This window comes from Pseudorca crassidens, unplaced genomic scaffold (assembly GCF_039906515.1).
Source record: "Pseudorca crassidens isolate mPseCra1 unplaced genomic scaffold, mPseCra1.hap1 Scaffold_69, whole genome shotgun sequence".
Taxonomy (NCBI): domain Eukaryota; kingdom Metazoa; phylum Chordata; class Mammalia; order Artiodactyla; family Delphinidae; genus Pseudorca; species Pseudorca crassidens.
Genome location: NW_027136321.1, coordinates 1076304 through 1095533, shown reverse-complemented (window position 1 = coordinate 1095533; position 19230 = coordinate 1076304).

The window sequence follows — 19230 nt, the reverse complement described above, 5'->3', positions numbered from 1 at the left end:
CAACAGACACACGAGAGAAGTGTATGGTGTTTTTGAAACATCTAAAAAACAAAACAACAGAGCCTAGGGCACTTCAACTTATGGTCCTATAGCTTAGGGAAATTAAAATCAAAAAGACACAGCCACCCCAAAGTTTGGGACGCCTCTCTTTACAAGAACCTCGTTTACCGGACAAGTTGAGTATCACAGAAAGTGAAAAATGGATAAAGAACTTGTGGTACTTATGTACAATGCAGTATCACTCAGCAATGAAATCTATGTCATCAGGACCGTAGCAGCATAATGAGTGGATTCAGGTACGATGATTCTAACTGAAATAAGTCACACAGAAAAAGAAACATCATAAGATATCAGTAATACACAGAATGTAAACTTGGCTACACAGGAACTGAATTCCAAAACAGAACAGGGTCTCAAATTTAGAAAACCAACTTATGCTTGCTTAAGGGGAAAGGTGAGTTGGGGTGCTGCATAAAACCAGAGATTGAAATGAGCACAGATAAAGTTCCTTAAGCCAAATATGGAATAGACAAGAGCTACTCCTTGCTCAACGAAATGGACTCAACACCCCATATTAAACGCCTAAGAATGTACCTGACTAGTAAGTATCTTAAAACCTATGGATTGCTATGTCTCCGAAAGAGAATCAAGCATGTGTACAGGGGCATAAACGCAGCAGTGATAGGATTGGAGAGGTTCGGTGAGCAAATGAAGCCCCTTTGAAGTCATATTTTATGGTACCCATTCCACGGGTTTCAACTACCCAGGTTTAAGGTATTCTTCCTTCAGCTAAAACATGCATGTGGAACCTAGAGTATGATCAACCATGTGATCGGGAGACGTGTTCAAATATGTCTCAGTTTTCGTACCCTGGTACTCGGGTGCAACATTCCAGACGCTTTACTAACACTCTCCCGACTTGGAGAGTCAGTCCCTTTAACCTCCTGTTTGGCCCAGTTTGCAATTTCTGCGGAAGATGAACAGGAATAGCGAGAACCAATGAGAGACTAGCTGGAGGTGTCTGGACGGGCAAATTTAACTCTCATTTCCCACCAGGAAGAGGAATTAACCAAAGGCTCAGCGTGCCGTGCCGGAACCAGATTAGGGCCTGAAGCCATCCTGCGGTGTTGCGGCCAGCTCACAAGAAAGCGAGTTGAAGAAAGGAACTCAGGGGCACTGTAATTCACAATCTTGCAGAGTTATAAATGACAGCTATCGTCCAAAAATATACTGAAGTAAGGCTGCCAAGAGGACTTGAAAGCGGGGCAGAATTGCAGGAAACCGATTTCAGGAGGTAGACTGGAATTGCATTGAAAGCATAGGAAAAGAGGCAGAGCGTCCACAATGATGCACTTGGCCAAAAAGGGCGTATGCATTTTTTCCTGAATATATTCAGGAAAAAAGGCATACGCCCTTTTTGGCCAACCAAGCAAGCTTGCAAAGGATATCTGCACTACAATGAAGTGTCACTTCCCCCCGGTCAAAAGGGCCATCTGAAAAAAGTGTAAAATCCAGAAAGGCAGGACAGGCCATGGAGAACTGGGAGCCTTGTTATGCTGATGGGCGGGATGTAAATTGCCAACAGACACTCGGGAGAAGTGTATGGTGTTTCCTGAAACATCTAAAAAACAAAGCAACAGAGCCTAGGGCACTTCCACTTATGGTCCTATAGCTTAGGGAAATTAAATCAAAAAGACACAGCCACCCTAAAATTTGGGACGCCACTGTTTACAAGAACCTCGTTTACCGTACAAGTTCAGTATCACAGAAAGTGAAAAATGGATAAAGAACTTGTGGTATTTACTTACAAAGCAATATCACTCAGCAATGAAATCTATGTCATCAGGCCCTTAGCAGCAAAATGAGTGGATTCAGGTATGATGATTCAAACTGAAATAAGTCACACAGAAAAAGAAACATCATAAGATATCAGTAATACACGGAATGTAAACTTGGCTACACAGGAACTGAATTACAGAACAGAACAGGGTCTCAAATTTAGAAAACCAACTTATGCTTGCTTAAAGGTAAAGGTGAGTTGGGGTCCTGCATAAAACCAGAGATTGAAATGAGCACAGATAAAGTTCCTTAAGCCAAATATGGAATAGACAAGAGCTACTCCTTGCTCAACGAAATGGAATCAACACCGCATATTAAACGCCTAAGAATGTACCTGAGTAGTAAGTATCTTAAAACCTATGGATTGCTATGTCTCCAAAAGAGAATCAAGCATGTGTACAGGGGCATAAACGCAGCAGTGATAGGATTGGAGAGGTTCGGTGAGCAAATGAAGCCCCTTTGAAGTCGTATTTTATGGTACCCATTCCATGGGTTTCAACTACCCAGGTTTAAGGTATTCTTCCTTCAGCTAAAACATGCATGTGGAACCTAGAGTATGATCAACCATGTGATCGGGAGACGTGTTCAAATATGTCTCAGTTTTCGTACCCTGGTACTCGGGTGCAACATTCCAGACGCTTTACTAACACTCTCCCGACTTGGAGAGTCAGTCCCTTTAACCTCCTGTTTGGCCCAGTTTGCAATTTCTGCGGAAGATGAACAGGAATAGCGAGAACCAATGAGAGACTAGCTGGAGGTGTCTGGACGGGCAAATTTAACTCTCATTTCCCACCAGGAAGAGGAATTAACCAAAGGCTCAGCGTGCCGTGCCGGAACCAGATTAGGGCCTGAAGCCATCCTGCGGTGTTGCAGCCAGCTCAAAAGAAAGCGAGTTGAAGAAAGGAACTCAGGGGCACTGAAATTCACAAACTTGCAGAGTTATAAATGACAGCTATCGTCCAAAAATATACTGAAGTAAGGCTGCCAAGAGGACTTGAAAGCGGGGCAGAATTGCAGGACACCGATTTCAGGAGGTAGACTGGAATTGCATTGAAAGCATAGGAAAAGAGGCAGAGCGTCCACAATGATGCACTTGGCCAAAAAGGGCGTATGCATTTTTTCCTGAATATATTCAGGAAAAAACGCATACGCCCTTTTTGGCCAACCAAGCAAGCTTGCAAAGGAAATCTGCACTACAATGAAGTGTCACTTCCCCCCGGTCCAAAGGGCCATCTGAAAAAAGTGTAAAATCCAGAAAGGCAGGACAGGCCATGGAGAACTGGGAGCCTTGTTATGCTGATGGGCGGGATGTAAATTGCCAAGAGACACTCGGGAGAAGTGTATGGTGTTTCCTGAAACATCTAAAAAACAAAGCAACAGAGCCTAGGGCACTTCCACTTATGGTCCTATAGCTTAGGGAAATTAAAATCAAAAAGACACAGCCACCCCAAAGTTTGGGACGCCTCTGTTTACAAGAACCTCGTTTACCGTACAAGTTCAACATCGCAGAAAGTGAAAAATGGATAAAGAACTTGTGGTATTTACTTACAAAGCAATATCACTCAGCAATGAAATCTATGTCATCAGGCCCTTAGCAGCAAAATGAGTGGATTCAGGTACGATGATTCAAACTGAAATAAGTCACACAGAAAAAGAAACATCATAAGATATCAGTAATACACGGAATGTAAACTTGGCTATACAGGAACTGAATTACAGAACAGAACAGGGTCTCAAATTTAGAAAACCAACTTATGCTTGCTTAAGGGGAAAGGTGAGTTGGGGTGCTGCATAAAACCAGAGATTGAAATGAGCACAGATAAAGTTCCTTAAGCCAAATATGGAATAGACAAGAGCTACTCCTTGCTCAACGAAATGGACTCAACACCCCATATTAAACGCCTAAGAATGTACCTGACTAGTAAGTATCTTAAAACCTATGGATTGCTATGTCTCCAAAAGAGAATCAAGCGTGTGTACAGGGGCATAAACGCAGCAGTGATAGGATTGGAGAGGTTCGGTGAGCAAATGAAGACCCTTTGAAGTCATATTGCATGGTACCCATTCCACGGGTTTCAACTACCCAGGTTTAAGGTATTCTTCCTTCAGCTAAAACATGCATGTGGAACCCAGAGTATGATCAACCGTGTGAAAGGGAGACGTGTTCAAATATGTCTCAGTTTTCGTAACCTGGTACTCGGGTGCAACATTCCAGACGCTTTACTAACACTCTCCCAACTTGGAGAGTCAGTCCCTTTAACCTCCTGTTTGGCCCAGTTTGCAATTTCTGTGGAAGATGAACAGGAATAGCGAGAACCAATGAGAGACTAGCTGGAGGTGTCTGGACGGGCAAATTTAACTCTCATTTCCCACCAGGAAGAGGAATTAACCAAAGGTTCAGCGTGCCGTGCCGGAAACAGATTAGGGCCTGAAGCCATCCTGCGGTGTTGCGGCCAGCTCACAAGAAAGCGAGTTGAAGAAAGGAACTCAGGGGCACTGTAATTCACAAACTTGCAGAGTTATAAATGACAACTATCGTCCAAAAATATACTGAAGTAAGGCTGCCAAGAGGACTTGAAAGCGGGGCAGAATTGCAGGAGACCGATTTCAGGAGGTAGACTGGAATTGCATTGAAAGCATAGGAAAAGAGGCAGAGCGTCCACAATGATGCACCTGGCCAAAAAGGGCGTATGCGTTTTTTCCTGAATATATTCAGGAAAAAACGCATACGCCCTTTTTGGCCAACCAAGCAAGCTTGCAAAGGAAATCTGCACTACAATGAAGTCTCACTTCCCCCCGGTCAAACGGGCCATCTGAAAAAAGTGTAAAATCCAGAAAGGCAGGACAGGCCATGGAGAACTGGGAGCCTTGTTATGCTGATGGGCGGGATGTAAATTGCCAACAGACACTCGAGAGAAATGTATGGTGTTTCCTGAAACATCTAAAAAACAAAGCAACAGAGCCTAGGGCACTTCCACTTATGGTCCTATAGCTTAGGGAAATTAAAATCAAAAAGACACAGCCACCCCAAAGTTTGGGACGCCTCTGTTTACAAGAACCTCGTTTACCGGACAAGTTCAGTATCACAGAAAGTGAAAAATGGATAAAGAACTTGTGGTACTTATGTACAATGCAGTATCACTCAGCAATGAAATCTATGTCATCAGGCCCGTAGCAGCATAATGAGTGGATTCAGGTACGATGATTCTAACTGAAATAAGTCACACAGAAAAAGAAACATCATAAGATATCACTAATACACGGAATGTAAACTTGGCTACACAGGAAGTGAATTCCAAAACAGAACAGTGTATCAAATTTAGAAAACCAACTTATGCTTGCTTAAGGGGAAAGGTGAGTTGGGGTGCTGCATAAAACCAGAGATTGAAATGAGCACAGATAAAGTTCCTTAAGCCAAATATGGAATAGACAAGAGCTACTCCTTGCTCAACGAAATGGACTCAACACCCCATATTAAACGCCTAAGAATGTACCTGACTAGTAAGTATCTTAAATCCTATGGATTGCTATGTCTCCAAAAGAGAATCAAGCGTGTGTACAGGGGCATAAACGCAGCAGTGATAGGATTGGAGAGGTTCTGTGAGCAAATGAAGACCCTTTGAAGTCATATTGCATGGTACCCATTCCACGGGTTTCAACTACCCAGGTTTAAGGTATTCTTCCTTCAGCTAAAATATGCATGTGGAACCCAGAGTATGATCAACTGTGTGAACGGGAGATGTGTTCAAATATGTCTCAGTTTTCCTCCTCTGATACTCGGTTGCAATATTCCAGACGCTTTACTAACACTCTCCCCACTTGGAGAGTCAGCGCCTTTAACCTCCTGTTTGGCCCAGTTTGCAATTTCTGCGGAAGATGAACAGGAATAGGGAGAACCAATGAGAGACTAGCTGGAGGTGTCTGGACAGGCAAATTTAACTCTCATTTCCCACCAGGAAGAGGAAATAACCAAAGGCTCAGCGTGCCGTGCCAGAACCAGATTAGGGCCTGAAGCCATCCTGCGGTGTTGCGGCCAGCTCACAAGAAAGCGAGTTGAAGAAAGGAGCTCAGGGGCACTGTAATTCACAAACCTGCAGAGTTATAAATGACAGCTATCGTCCAAAAATATACTGAAGTAAGGCTGCCAAGAGGACTTGAAAGCGGGGCAGAATTGCAGGAAACCGATTTCAGGAGGTAGACAGGAATTGCATTGAAAGCATAGGAAAAGAGGCAGTATGTCCACAATGATGCACTTGGCCAAAAAGGGCGTATGCGTTTTTTCCTGAATATATTCAGGAAAAAACGCATACGCCCTTTTTGGCCAACCAAGCAAGCTTGCAAAGGAAATCTGCACTACAATGAAGTCTCACTTCCCCCCGGTCAAAAGGGCCATCTGAAAAAAGTGTAAAATCCAGAAAGCCAGGACAGGCCATGGAGAACTGGGAGCCTTGTTATGCTGATGGGAGGGATGTAAATTGCCAACAGACACTCGGGACAAGTGTATGGTGTTTCCTGAAACATCTAAAAAACAAAGCAACAGAGCCTAGGGCACTTCCACTTATGGTCCTATAGCTTAGGGAAACTAAAATCAAAAAGACACAGCCACCCCAAAGTTTGGAACGGCTCTGTTTACAAGAACCTCGTTTACAGTACAAGTTCAACATCGCAGAAAGTGAAAAATGGATAAAGAAGTTGTGGTATTTACTTACAAAGCAATATCACTCAGCAATGAAATCTATGTCATCAGGCCCGTAGCAGTACAATGAGTGGATTCAGGTATGATGATTCTAACTGAAATAAGTCACACAGAAAAAGAAACATCATAAGATATCAGTAATACATGGAATGTAAACATGGCTACACAGGAACTGAATTACAGAACAGAACAGGGTCTCAAATTTAGAAAACCAACTTATGCTTGCTTAAGGGGAAAGGTGAGTTGGGGTGCTGCATAAAACCAGAGATTGAAATGAACACAGATAAAGTTCCTTAAGCCAAATATGGAATAGACAAGAGCTACTCCTTGCTCAACGAAATGGACTCAACACCCCATTTTAAACGCCTAAGAATGTACCTGACTAGTAAGTATCTTAAAACTTATGGATTGCTATGTCTCCGAAAGAGAATCAAGCATATGTACAGGGGCATAAACGCAGCAGTGATAGGATTGGAGAGGTTCGGTGAGCAAATGAAGACCCTTTGAAGTCATATTGCATGGTACCCATTACACGGGTCTCAACTCTCCAGGTTTATGGTATTCTTCCTTCAGCTAAAACATGCATGTGGAACCCAGAGTATGATCAACCGTGTGAACGGGAGACGTGTTCAAATATGTCTCAGTTTTCCTCCCCTGGTACTCGGGTGCAACATTCCAGACGCTTTACTAACACTCTCCCCACTTGGAGAGTCAGCGCCTTCAACCTCCTGTTTGGCCCAGTTTGCAATTTCTGCGGAAGATGAACAGGAATAGCGAGAACCAATGAGAGACTAGCTGGAGGTGTCTGGACGGGCAAATTTAACTCTCATTTCCCACCAGGAAGAGGAAATAACCAAAGGCTCAGCGTGCCATGCCGGAACCAGATTAAGGCCTGAAGCCATCCTGCGGTGTTGCGGCCAGCTCACAAGAAAGTGAGTTGAAGAAAGGCGCTCAGGGGCACTGTAATTCACAAACCTGCAGAGTTATAAATGACAGCTATCGTCCAAAAATATACTGAAGTAAGGCTGCCAAGAGGACTTGAAAGCGGGGCAGAATTGCAGGAAACCGATTTCAGGAGGTAGACTGGAATTGCATTGAAAGCATAGGAAAAGAGGCAGAACGTCCACAATGATGCACTTGGCCAAAAAGGGCGTATGCGTTTTTTCCTGAATATATTCAGGAAAACACGCATACGCACTTTTTGGCCAACCAAGCAAGCTTGCAAAGGAAATCTGCACTACAATGAAGTCTCACTTCCCCCCGGTCAAAAGGGCCATCTGAAAAAAGTGTAAAATCCAGAAAGGCAGGACAGGCCATGGAGAACTGGGAGCCTTGTTATGCTGATGGGCGGGATGTAAATTGCCAACAGACACTCCGGAGAAGTGTATGGTGTTTCCTGAAACATCTAAAAAACAAAGCAACAGAGCCTAGGGCACTTCCACTTATGGTCCTATAGCTTAGGGAAATTAAAATCAAAAAGACACAGCCACCCCAAAGCTTGTGACGCCTCTGTTTACATGAACCTCGTTTACCGTTCAAGTTCAATATCACAGAAACTGAAAAATGGATAAAGAACTTGTGGTACTTACGTACAATGCAGTATCACTCAGCAATGAAATCTATGTCATCAGGCCCGTAGCAGCATAATGAGTGGATTCAGGTACGATGATTCTAACTGAAATAAGTCACACAGAAAAAGAAACATCATAAGATATCACTAATACACGGAATGTAAACTTGGCTACACAGGAACTGAATTCCAAAACAGAACAGGGTCTCAAATTTAGAAAACCAACTTATGCTTGCTTAAGGGGAAAGGTGAGTTGGGGTGCTGCATAAAACCAGAGATTGAAATGAGCGCAGATAAAGTTCCTTAAGCCAAATATGGAATAGACAAGAGCTACTCCTTGCTCAACGAAATGGACTCAACACCCCATATTAAACGCCTAAGAATGTACCTGACTAGTAAGTATCTTAAAACCTATGGATTGCTATGACTCCAAAAGAGAATCAAGCGTGTGTACAGGGGCATAAACGCAGCAGTGATAGGATTGGAGAGGTTCGGTGAGCAAATGAAGACCCTTTGAAGTCATATTGCATGGTACCCATTCCACGGGTCTCAACTCTCCAGGTTTAAGGTATTCTTCCTTCAGCTAAATCATGCATGTGGAACCCAGAGTATGATCAACCGTGTGAACGGGAGACGTGTTCAAATATGTCTCAGTTTTCGTACCCTGGTACTCGGGTGCAACATTCCAGACGCTTTACTAACACTCTCCCCACTTGGAGAGTCAGTCCCTTTAACCTCCTGTTTGGCCCAGTTTGCAATTTCTGCGGAAGATGAACAGGAATAGGGAGAACCAATGAGAGACTAGCTGGAGGTGTCTGGACGGGCAAATTTAACTCTCATTTCCCACCAGGAAGAGGAAATAAGCAAAGGCTCAGCGTGCCATGCCGGAACCAGATTAGGGCCTGAAGCCATCCTGCGGTGTTGCGGCCAGCTCACAAGAAAGCGAGTTGAAGAAAGTAGCTCAGGGGCACTGTAATGCACAAACCTGCAGAGTTATAAATGACAGCTATCGTCCAAAAATATACTGAAGTAAGGCTGCCAAGAGGACTTGAAAGCGGGGCAGAATTGCAGGAAATCGATTTCAGGAGGTAGACTGGAATTGCATTGAAAGCATAGGAAAAGAGGCAGAACGTCCACAATGATGCACTTGGCCAAAAAGGGCGTATGCGTTTTTTCCTGAATATATTCAGGAAAAAACGCATACGCCCTTTTTGTCCAACCAAGCAAGCTTGCAAAGGAAATCTGCAGTACAATGAAGTCTCACTTCCCCCCGGTCAAAAGGGCCATCTGAAAAAAGTGTAAAATCCAGAAAGGCAGGACAGGCCATGGAGAACTGGAAGCCTTGTTATGCTGATGGGCGGGATGTAAATTGCCAACAGACACTGGGGAGAAGTGTATGGTGTTTCCTGAAACATCTGAAAAACAAAGCAACAGAGCCTAGGGCATTTCCACTTATGGTCCTATGGCTTAGGGAAATTAAAATCAAAAAGACACAGGCACCCCAAAGGTTGGAATGGCTCTGTTTACAAGAACCTCGTTTACAGTACAAGTTCAACATCGCAGAAAGTGAAACATGGATAAAGAAGTTGTGGTATTTACTTACAAAGCAATATCACTCAGCAATGAAATCTATGTCATCAGGCCCATAGCAGTACAATGAGTGGATTCAGGTATGATGATTCTAACTGAAATAAGTCACACAGAAAAAGAAACATCATAAGATATCAGTAATACATGGAATGTAAACATGGCTACACAGGAACTGAATTACAGAACAGAACAGGGTCTCAAATTTAGAAAACCAACTTATGCTTGCTTAAGGGGAAAGGTGAGTTGGGGTGCTGCATAAAACCAGAGATTGAAATGAACACAGATAAAGTTCCTTAAGCCAAATATGGAATAGACAAGAGCTACTCCTTGCTCAACGAAATGGACTCAACACCCCATTTTAAACGCCTAAGAATGTACCTGACTAGTAAGTATCTTAAAACTTATGGATTGCTATGTCTCCGAAAGAGAATCAAGCATATGTACAGGGGCATAAACGCAGCAGTGATAGGATTGGAGAGGTTCGGTGAGCAAATGAAGACCCTTTGAAGTCATATTGCATGGTACCCATTACACGGGTCTCAACTCTCCAGGTTTATGGTATTCTTCCTTCAGCTAAAACATGCATGTGGAACCCAGAGTATGATCAACCGTGTGAACGGGAGACGTGTTCAAATATGTCTCAGTTTTCCTCCCCTGGTACTCGGGTGCAACATTCCAGACGCTTTACTAACACTCTCCCCACTTGGAGAGTCAGCGCCTTCAACCTCCTGTTTGGCCCAGTTTGCAATTTCTGCGGAAGATGAACAGGAATAGCGAGAACCAATGAGAGACTAGCTGGAGGTGTCTGGACGGGCAAATTTAACTCTCATTTCCCACCAGGAAGAGGAAATAACCAAAGGCTCAGCGTGCCATGCCGGAACCAGATTAAGGCCTGAAGCCATCCTGCGGTGTTGCGGCCAGCTCACAAGAAAGTGAGTTGAAGAAAGGCGCTCAGGGGCACTGTAATTCACAAACCTGCAGAGTTATAAATGACAGCTATCGTCCAAAAATATACTGAAGTAAGGCTGCCAAGAGGACTTGAAAGCGGGGCAGAATTGCAGGAAACCGATTTCAGGAGGTAGACTGGAATTGCATTGAAAGCATAGGAAAAGAGGCAAAACGTCCACAATGATGCACTTGGCCAAAAAGGGCGTATGCGTTTTTTCCTGAATATATTCAGGAAAACACGCATACGCACTTTTTGGCCAACCAAGCAAGCTTGCAAAGGAAATCTGCACTACAATGAAGTCTCACTTCCCCCCGGTCAAAAGGGCCATCTGAAAAAAGTGTAAAATCCAGAAAGGCAGGACAGGCCATGGAGAACTGGGAGCCTTGTTATGCTGATGGGCGGGATGTAAATTGCCAACAGACACTCGGGAGAAGTGTATGGTGTTTCCTGAAACATCTAAAAAACAAAGCAACAGAGCCTAGGGCACTTCCACTTATGGTCCTATAGCTTAGGGAAATTAAAATCAAAAAGACACAGCCACCCCAAAGTTTGGGACGCCTCTGTTTACAAGAACCTCGTTTACCGTACAAGTTCAGTATCACAGAAAGTGACAAATGGATAAAGAACATGTGGTACTTACGTACAATGCAGTATCACTCAGCAATGAAATCTATGTCATCAGGCCCGTAGCAGCATAATGAGTGGATTCAGGTACGATGATTCTAACTGAAATAAGTCACACAGAAAAAGAAACATCATAAGATATCAGTAATACACGGAATGTAAACTTGGCTACACAGGAACTGAATTACAGAACAGAACAGGGTCTCAAATTTAGAAAACCAACTTATGCTTGCTTAAGGGGAAAGGTGAGTTGGGGTGCTGCATAAAACCAGAGATTGAAATGAGCACAGATAAAGTTCCTTAAGCCAAATATGGAATAGACAAGAGCTACTCCTTGCTCAACGAAATGGACTCAACACCACATATTAAACGCCTAAGAATGTACCTGACTAGTAAGTATCTTAAAACCTATGGATTGCTATGTCTCCGAAAGAAAATCAAGCATGTGTACAGGGGCATAAATGCAGCAGTGATAGGATTGGAGAGGTTCGGTGAGCAAATGAAGACCCTTTGAAGTCATATTGCATGGTACCCATTCCACGGGTTTCAACTACCCAGGTTTAAGGTATTCTTCCTTCAGCTAAAACATGCATGTGGAACCTAAAGTATGATCAACCATGTGATTGGGAGACGTGTTCAAATATGTCTCAGTTTTCGTACCCTGGTACTCGGGTGCAACATTCCAGACGCTTTACTAACACTCTCCCGACTTGGAAAGTCAGTGCCTTTAACCTCCTGTTTGGCCCAGATTGCAATTACTGCGGAAGATGAACAGGAATAGGGAGAACCAATGAGAGACTAGCTGGACGTGTCTGAACGGGCAAATTTAACTCTCATTTCCCACCAGGAAGAGGAATTAACCAAAGGCTCAGCGTGCCGTGCCGGAACCAGATTAGGGCCTGAAGCCATCCTGCGGTGTTGCGGCCAGCTCACAAGAAAGCGAGTTGAAGAAAGGAGCTCAGGGGCATTGTAATGCATAAACCTGCAGAATTATAAATGACAGCTATCGTCCAAAAATATACTGAAGTAAGGCTGCCATGAGGAGTTGAAAGCGGCGCAGAATTGCAGGAAACTGATTTCAGGAGGTAGACTGGAATTGCATTGAAAGCATAGGAAAAGAGGCAGAACGTCCACAATGATGCACTTGGCCAAAAAGGGCGTATGTGTTTTTTCCTGAATATATTCAGGAAAAAACGCATACACCCTTTTTGGCCAACCAAGCAAGCTTGCAAAGGAAATCTGCACTACAATGAAGTCTCACTTCCCCCCGGTCAAAAGGGCCATCTGAAAAAATTGTAAAATCCAGAAAGGCAGGACAGACCATGGAGAACTGGGAGCCTTGTTATGCTGATGGGCGGGATGTAAATTGCCAACAGACACTCGGGAGAAGTGTATGGTGTTTCCTGAAACATCAAAAAAACAAAGCAACAGAGCCTAGGGCACTTCCACTTATGGTCGTATAGCTTAGGGAAATTAAAATCAAAAAGACACAGCCACCCCAAAGTTTGGAACGGCTCTGTTTACAAGAACCTCGTTTACCGTACAAGTTCAACATCGCAGAAAGTGAAAAATAGATAAAGAAGTTGTGGTATTTACTTACAAAGCAATATCACTCAGCAATGAAATCTATGTCATCAGGCACTTAGCAGCACAATGAGTGGATTCAGGTATGATGATTCTAACTGAAATAAGTCACACAGGAAAAGAAACATCATAAGATATCAGTAATACACGGAATGTAAACTTGGCTACACAGGAACTGAATTACAGAACAGAACAGGGTCTCAAATTTAGAAAACCAACTTATGCTTGCTTAAGGGGAAAGGTGAGTTGGGGTACTGCATAAAACCAGAGATTGAAATGAGCACAGATAAAGTTCCTTAAGCCAAATATGGAATAGACAAGAGCTACTCCTTGCTCAACGAAATGGACTCAACACCGCATATTAAACGCCTAAGAATGTACCTGACTAGTAAGTATCTTAAAACCTATGGATTGCTATGTCTCTGAAAGAGAATCAAGCGTGTGTACAGGGGCATAAACGCAGCAGTGATAGGATTGGAGAGGTTCGGTGAGCAAATGAAGACCCTTTGAAGTCATATTGCATGGTACCCATTCCACGGGTTTCAACTACCCAGGTTTAAGGTATTCTTCCTTCAGCTAAAACATGCATGTGGAACCTAGAGTATGATCAACCATGTGATCGGGAGACGTGTTCAAATATGTCTCAGTTTTCGTACCCTGGTACTCGGGTGCAACATTCCAGACGCTTTACTAACACTCTCCCGACTTGGAGAGTCAGTCCCTTTAACCTCCTGTTTGGCCCAGTTTGCAATTTCTGCGGAAGATGAACAGGAAGAGCGAGAACCAATGAGAGACTAGCTGGAGGTGTCTGGACGGGCAAATTTAACTCTCATTTCCCACCAGGAAGAGGAATTAACCAAAGGCTCAGCGTGCAGTGCCGGAACCAGATTAGGGCCTGAAGCCATCCTGTGGTGTTGCGGCCAGCTCACAAGAAAGCGAGTTGAAGAAAGTAGCTCAGGGGCACTGTAATGCACAAACCTGCAGAGTTATAAATGACAGCTATTGTCCAAAAATATACTGAAGTAAGGCTGCCAAGAGGACTTGAAAGCGGGACAGAATTGCAGGAAACCGATTTCAGGAGGTAGACTGGAATTGCATTGAAAGCATAGGAAAAGAGGCAGAACGTCCACAATGATGCACTTGGCCAAAAAGGGCGAATGCATTTTTTCTTGAATATATTCAGGAAAAAACGCGTACGCCCTTGTTGGCCAACCAAGCAAACTTGCAAAGGAAATCTGCACTAAAATGAAGTCTCACTTCCCCCCGGTCAAAAGGGCCATCTGAAAAAAGTGTAAAATCCAGAAAGGCAGGAAAGGTCATGGAGAACTGGGAGCCTTGTTATGCTGATGGGCGGGATGTAAATTGCCAAGAGACACTCGGGAGAAGTGTATGGTGTTTCCTGAAATATCTAAAAAACAAAGCAACAGAACCTAGGGCACTTCCACTTATGGTCCTATAGCTTAGGGAAATTAAAATCAAAAAGACACAGCCACCCCAAAGTTTGGGACGCCTCTGTTTACAAGAACCTCGTTTACCGTACAAGTTCAGTATCACAGAAAGTGAAAAATGGATAAAGAACTTGTGGTACTTACTTACAATGCAGTATCACTCAGCAATGAAATCTATGTCATCAGGCCCGTAGCAGCATAATGAGTGGATTCAGGTACGATGATTCTAACTGAAATAAGTCACACAGAAAAAGAAACATCATAAGATATCACTAATACACGGAATGTAAACTTGGCTACACAGGAACTGAATTCCAAAACAGAACAGGGTCTCAAATTTAGAAAACCAACTTATGCTTGCTTAAGGGGAAAGGTGAGTTGGGGTGCTGCATAAAACCAGAGATTGAAATGAGCACAGATAAAGTTCCTTAAGCCAAATATGGAATAGACAAGAGCTACTCCTTGCTCAACGAAATGGACTCAACACCCCATATTAAACGCCTAAGAATGTACCTGACTAGTAAGGATCGTAAAACCTATGGATTGCTATGTCTCCGAAAGAGAATCAAGCATGTGTACAGGGGCATAAAGGCAGCAGTGATAGGATTGGAGAGGTTCGGTGAGCAAATGAAGACCCTTTGAATTCATATTGCATGGTACCCATTCCACGGGTCTCAACTCTCCAGGTTTAAGGTATTCTTCCTTCAGGTAAATCATGCATGTGGAACCCAGAGTATGATCAACCGTGTGAACGGGAGACGTGTTCAAATATGTCTCAGTTTTCCTCCCCTGGTACTCGGGTGCAACATTTCAGACGCTTTACTAACACTCTCCCCACTTGGAGAGTCAGTCCCTTTAACCTCCTGTTTGGCCCAGTTTGCAATTTCTGCGGAAGATGAACAGGAATAGCGAGAACCAATGAGAGACTAGCTGGAGGTGTCTGGACGGGCAAATTTAACTCTCATTTCCCACCAGGAAGAGGAATTAACCAAAGGCTCAGCGTGCCGTGCCGGAATCAGATTAGGGCCTGAAGCCATCCTGCGGTGTTGCGGCCAGCTCACAAGAAAGCGAGTTGAAGAAAGGAGCTCAGGGGCACTGTAATTCACAAACCTGCAGAGTTATAAATGACAGCTATCGTCCAAAAATATACTGAAGTTAGGCTGCCAAGAGGACTTGAAAGCGGGGCAGAATTGCAGGAAACCGATTTCAGGAGGTAGACTGGAATTGCATTGAAAGCATAGGAAAAGAGGCAGAACGTCCACAATGATGCACTTGGCCAAAAAGGGCGTATGCGTTTTTTCCTGAATATATTCAGGAAAAAACGCATACGCCCTTTTTGGCCAACCAAGCAAGCTTGCAAAGGAAATCTGCACTACAATGAAGTCTCACTTCCCCCCGGTCAAAAGGGCCATCTGAAAAATGTGTAAAATCCAGAAAGGCAGGACAGGCCATGGAGAACTGGGAGCCTTGTTATGCTGATGGGCTTGATGTAAATTGCCAACAGAAACTTGGGAGAAGTGTATGGTGTTTCCTGAAACATCTAAAAAACAAAGCAACAGAGCCTAGGGCACTTCCACTTATGGTCCTATAGCTTAGGGAAATTAAAATCAAAAAGACACAGCGACCCCAAAGGTTGGAACGGCTCTGTTTACAAGAACCTCGTTTACAGTACAAGTTCAACATCGCAGAAAGAGAAAAATGGATAAAGAAGTTGTGGTATTTACTTACAAAGCAATATCACTCAGCAATGAAATCTATGTCATCAGGCCCTTAGCAGCACAATGAGTGGATTCAGGTATGATGATTCTAACTGAAATAAGTCACACAGAAAAAGAAACATCATAAGATATCAGTAATACATGGAATGTAAACTTGGCTACACAGGAACTGAATTACAGAACAGAACAGGGTCTCAAATTTAGAAAACCAACTTATGCTTGCTTAAGGGGAAAGGTGAGTTGGGGTGCTGCATAAAACCAGAGATTGAAATGAGCACAGATAAACTTCCTTAAGCCAAATATGGAATAGACAAGAGCTACTCCTTGCTCAACGAAATGGACTCAACACCCCATATTAAACGCCTAAGAATGTACCTGACTAGTAAGTATCTTAAAACCTATGGATTGCTATGTCTCCAAAAGAGAATCAAGCGTGTGTACAGGGGTTTAAACGCAGCAGTGATAGGATTGGAGAGGTTCGGTGAGCAAATGAAGACCCTTTGAAGTCATATTGCATGGTACCCATTCCACGGGTCTCAACTCTCCAGGTTTAAGGTATTCTTCCTTCAGCTAAAACATGCATGTGGAACCCAGAGTATGATCAACCGTGTGAACGGGAGACGTGTTCAAATATGTCTCAGTTTTCCTCCCCTGGTACTCGGGTTCAACATTCCAGACGCTTTACTAACACTCTCCCCACTTGGAGAGTCAGCGCCTTTAACCTCCTGTTTGGCCCAGTTTGCAATTTCTGCGGAAGATGAACAGGAATAGGGAGAACCAATGAGAGACTAGCTGGAGGTGTCTGGACGGGCAAATTTAACTCTCATTTCCCACCAGGAAGAGGAAATAACCAAAGGCTCAGCGTGCCATGCCGGAACCAGATTAGGGCGTGAAACCATCCTGCGGTGTTGCGGCCAGCTCACAAGAAAGCGAGTTGAAGAAAGGAGCTCAGGGGCACTGTAATTCACAAACCTGCAGAGTTATAAATGACAGCTATCGTCCAAAAATATACTGAAGTAAGGCTGCCAAGAGGACTTGAAAGCGGGGCAGAATTGCAGGAAACCGATTTCAGGAGGTAGACTGGAATTGCATTGAAAGCATAGGAAAAGAGGCAGAACGTCCACAATGATGCACTAGGCCAAAAAGGGCGTATGCATTTTTTCCTGAATATATTCAGGAAAAAACGCATACGCCCTTTTTGGCCAACCAAGCAAGCTTGCAAAGGAAATCTGCACTACAATGAAGTCTCACTTCCCCCCAGTCAAAAGGGCCATCTGAAAAAAGTGTAAAATCCAGAAAGGCAGGACAGGCCATGGAGAACTGGGAGCCTTGTTATGCTGATGGGCGGGATGTAAATTGCCAACAGACACTTGGGAGGAGTGTATGGTGTTTCCTGAAACATCTAAAAAACAAAGCAACAGAGCCTAGGGCACTTCCACTTATGGTCCTATAGCTTAGGGAAATTAAAATCAAAAAGACACAGCCACCCCAAAGTTTGGGACGCCTCTGTTTACAAGAACCTCGTTTACAGTACAAGTTCAACATCGCAGAAAGTGAAAAATGGATAAAGAACTTGTGGTACTTACGTACAATGCAGTATCACTCAGCAATGAAATCTATGTCATCAGGCCCATAGCAGCATAATGAGTGGATTCAGGTACGATGATTCTAACTGAAATAAGTCACACAGAAAAAGAAACATCATAAGATATCACTAATACACGGAATGTAAACTTGGCTACACAGGAACTGAATTCCAAAACAGAACAGGGTCTCAAATTTAGAAAACCAACTTATGCTTGCTTAAGGGGAAAGGTGAGTTGGGGTGCTGCATAAAACCAGAGATTGAAATGAGCACAGATAAAGTTCCTTAAGCCAAATATGGAATAGACAAGAGCTACTCCTTGCTCAACGAAATGGACTCAACACCCCATATTAAACGCCTAAGAATGTACCTGACTAGTAACTATCTTAAAACCTATGGATTGCTATGTCTCCAAAAGAGAATCAAGCGTGCGTACAGGGGCATAAACGCAGCAGTGATAGGATTGGAGAGGTTCGCTAAGCAAATGAAGACCCTTTGAAGTCATATTGCATGGTACCCATTCCACGGGTCTCAACTCTCCAGGTTTAAGGTATTCTTCCTTCAGCTAAATCATGCATGTGGAACCCAGAGTATGATCAACCGTGTGAACGGGAGACGTGTTCAAATATGTCTCAGTTTTCGTACCCTGGTACTCGGGTGCAACATTCCAGACGCTTTACTAACACTCTCCCCACTTGGAGAGTCAGTCCCTTTAACCTCCTGTTTGGCCCAGTTTGCAATTTCTGCGGAAGATGAACAGGAATAGGGAGAACCAATGAGAGACTAGCTGGAGGTGTCTGGACGGGCAAATTTAACTCTCATTTCCCACCAGGAAGAGGAAATAAGCAAAGGCTCAGCGTGCCATGCCGGAACCAGATTAGGGCCTGAAGCCATCCTGCGGTGTTGCGGCCAGCTCACAAGAAAGCGAGTTGAAGAAAGTAGCTCAGGGGCACTGTAATGCACAAACCTGCAGAGTTATAAATGACAGCTATCGTCCAAAAATATACTGAAGTAAGGCTGCCAAGAGGACTTGAAAGCGGGGCAGAATTGCAGGAAACCGATTTCAGGAGGTAGACTGGAATTGCATTGAAAGCATAGGAAAAGAGGCAGAACGTCCACAATGATGCACTTGGCCAAAAAGGGCGTATGCGTTTTTTCCTGAATATATTCAGGAAAAAACGCATACGCCCTTTTTGGCCAACCAAGCAAGCTTGCAAAGGAAATCTGCAGTACAATGAAGTCTCACTTCCCCCCGGTCAAAAGGGCCATCTGAAAAAAGTGTAAAATCCAGAAAGGCAGGACAGGCCATGGAGAACTGGAAGCCTTGTTATGCTGATGGGCGGGATGTAAATTGCCAACAGACACTGGGGAGAAGTGTATGGTGTTTCCTGAAACGTCTGAAAAACAAAGCAACAGAGCCTAGGGCATTTCCACTTATGGTCCTATGGCTTAGGGAAATTAAAATCAAAAAGACACAGGCACCCCAAAGGTTGGAATGGCTCTGTTTACAAGAACCTCGTTTACAGTACAAGTTCAACATCGCAGAAAGTGAAACATGGATAAAGAAGTTGTGCTATTTACTTACAAAGCAATATCACTCAGCAATGAAATCTATGTCATCAGGCCC